This window comes from Octopus bimaculoides, chromosome 30 (assembly GCF_001194135.2).
Source record: "Octopus bimaculoides isolate UCB-OBI-ISO-001 chromosome 30, ASM119413v2, whole genome shotgun sequence".
Taxonomy (NCBI): domain Eukaryota; kingdom Metazoa; phylum Mollusca; class Cephalopoda; order Octopoda; family Octopodidae; genus Octopus; species Octopus bimaculoides.
This window is the reverse complement of record NC_069010.1, coordinates 3,226,029-3,229,147: the sequence shown is the minus strand read 5'-3', so window position 1 is coordinate 3,229,147 and position 3,119 is coordinate 3,226,029. Positions and strand designations below refer to the sequence as shown.

The following is a 3,119-nucleotide window of genomic DNA, read 5'->3' as shown; positions in this document are numbered from 1 at the left end:
TATATGAAACACGCAAATGAAATATTGAAAGCAACATGGCTGACACGCAAAACATTCGTGTTGTTTGGTTTTTCTTGTCATTGTCACTGATGCATAAACAACATGTTCTGCCATGCGTTTAATATTAAACGGCTGCTTCAGAGACAATATATTGAGAGTTGGGGCTTTTACATTTAACTCGTTTGATACCACGCTATTACAATCTTTTCAACGACTGTTACTGCAAGTATATATACGTGTGTGTGTAAATACATATGCATGTATGTATATGTGTATACAAACACAGATGCATGTAAATACAGATGCATGTAAATACAGATGCATACATGTATGGATGGATGTATGTATGCAGAAGTTTGTCGCTGCAAAACAATTAGCTTGTTTGTCCATGTAAACTTTTGCAAGGCACACATATATATATATCTATAGATAGATAAATAGATAGATAGATAAATAGATAGATAGATAGATAGATAGATAGATGGATAGAAAGATAGATGGATAGATAGATAGATAGATAGATGGATAGAAAGATAGATAGATAGATAGATAGATTAATGGCTTGAGAGATTTGGTGTACAAATATCAATTGATATACGCCTCTATAATTTCATATACAGTATTGTGTAGTTGCCTGTGTGTGTGTGTATGTATATATGGACACATACATACATACAGACACACATATAAATATATAGACAGACAAATATACATATATATATATATATATGGGTCAATTTCTTTGACGAAAGGCGACGCTCCAGCATGGCTGCAGTCAACTGATTGAAACAAATAAAAAGAATATATATATATATATATATATATATATATATACACATATCTATGCATACATGTATCTATATGTGCATGGGTGAGTGCAACCATGTCTGTCTGTCTATCTATATCTCTCTCAGTCTGTCTGTCTGTCTATATGTGTGTGTGTATGCGTTGCTTGTTTAAACATTCACTATATTTCTTTAGCCTCAATATCGGCCACTTCTGAGATAAATTTCCACTTATTGAAGCGTGCAAAATAGTGGCCAAGATATTGAGCGGAAACATTCGGAAAGGGTGGGTGGAGAGGTGGAGAGGTGGTGGAGGGCATGGTGTAGAGACGGAGGAGGTCTGTTTTTTTCTTTTTGAGTGAATGACAGATGATATGCATATTGAATGTAGTCAATAAGTTGAAGCTGTATGGGGAAATAGTCTCTCTACACTGTTGCTTTATAACAATAATGTGATGATGATGATGATGATGTTGATTCCAATAGATATATATATATATATATATATATATATATATATATATATATATATATATATATATATATACATATATATATACATATATATATACTTATGTATATATATGTGTATATATATGTATATGTACATATATATGTATATATGTGTGTGCAAATATATATGTACAGATAGATATATACATACATATATATATGTAAATGTATGTATATATACATATATATACTTATATTTATACATATTTATGTATTTACACAAGCATATACAAAAATGTCTATAAATCTATATTCGTATGTATGTGTATGTGTGTGTGTATATACCGTGGGCATCGGTACCATTTTCCTCTTTCTCCGTTCTTCCATTCTCCGAACTTTCCATCTTTCCGACGAAGGGCTACGCCCGAAACGTCATACACTCTCTCTTTCCTTTCCTGAGCGTCCAATAATACTATCCATATCACGTCCTCACTTTGTTGTTTTTTTGTTATTGTTTTTTTGAACTATATATATATATATATATATATATATATATACGAACACACACACACACATATATATATGAACACACAAACATATATATACATACATGCATACATAGATTTATGTGTGTGTATGTAGATAGCACAGATTGGAAAGAATGTCTCGTTGCATTCCAAGATGGCAAGAAACACATGCTTCTTTGAGCTTAATTGATATATTTAATCATTTAAGCAAGATAATATATACCCTTCATTATTGATTACATAAACTCATCTCTTCAACAAATTGTTGATCCTTGAGTGTAAAATTCTCCAGGTTTTGAAGCAAAAAAACATTTCATATAATTTTTAACCTCTTCATAATTAATAAACTGTTTTACCTCCAAATAATGTTGCAATGATCTAAAAAGTCGACTGTGAAATGGACCAAGGTGAAAAGAGTAAGGAAGAGGAGCCAAAACTTCCATATTTAATGCCTTAACCCTTTAGCATTTAAACCGGGCATATCCGGCCAAAAGTATTCTGCCTGTTTTATGTTCAAACTGGCCAGGTCTGGTCTCTCACACCAACCCTACAATATTGTTTTAAAAATTAACAGCTACCTCATCAAAATCTAATAGCTACAAGATAATGCATGATTAGTTCAAAACAATGTCGATGAAAAACCATTGATTTTGGCAGAATAATGCGAACACTAAAGGGTTAATCTTGTTTGAGTGACTTGGCCAATATGCAGTCTTCTATTTGCATGTAAGAACAACACTCCTTTATGATTGTCTAATGACAGGTGCTTTTTCTGCAAATTTTCCTGCAATACTTCCAATTGACAACAATACTTCTCCACATTTTCTGTGTTGTCTTCACTCAACACTTCATGATAGATGACATCTTTCCTATTACATTAAATACAGCGAATGGTCTGAGGATGGATTCTCTTTTTTTCATTGGGTGCTTACCATTGCCATTTTCATTGGCTGTGATTATGGAGAACCTACTTCTCATTACTTTTCTCTTTGTCTTTTACTTTTTTACTTGTTTCAGTCATTTGACTGCGGCCATGCTGGAGCACCACCTTTAGTCAAGCAAATCGACCCCAGGACTTATTCTTTGTAAGCCTAGTACTTATTCTATCGATCACTTTTTGCCGAACCGCTAAGTTACGGGGACGTAAACACTCCACTATCAGTTGTCAAGCGATGGTGGGGGGAGGGGAAACAAACACAGAAACTCATACATATATACACACATATATATACATATATACGACGGGCTTCTTTCAATTTCCGTCTACCAAATCCACTCACAAGGCTTTGGTCGGCCCGAGGCTATAGTAAAAGACACTTGCCCAAGGTGTCACGCAGTGGGACTGAACCCGGAA

General features: G+C 33.6%; 2 protein-coding genes across 3 annotated transcripts in view; one reads left to right on the top strand and one right to left on the bottom strand.

The window, feature by feature from the left end:
- The window catches only part of LOC106874339 (sodium-dependent dopamine transporter), a 125,646-nt gene that overhangs the window by 11,186 nt on the left and 111,341 nt on the right, over nucleotides 1-3,119 (top strand). The window lies entirely within an intron of this gene.
- Nucleotides 1-3,119, bottom strand: part of LOC106880821 (damage-control phosphatase ARMT1) — a 246,782-nt gene that overhangs the window by 153,548 nt on the left and 90,115 nt on the right. The window lies entirely within an intron of this gene.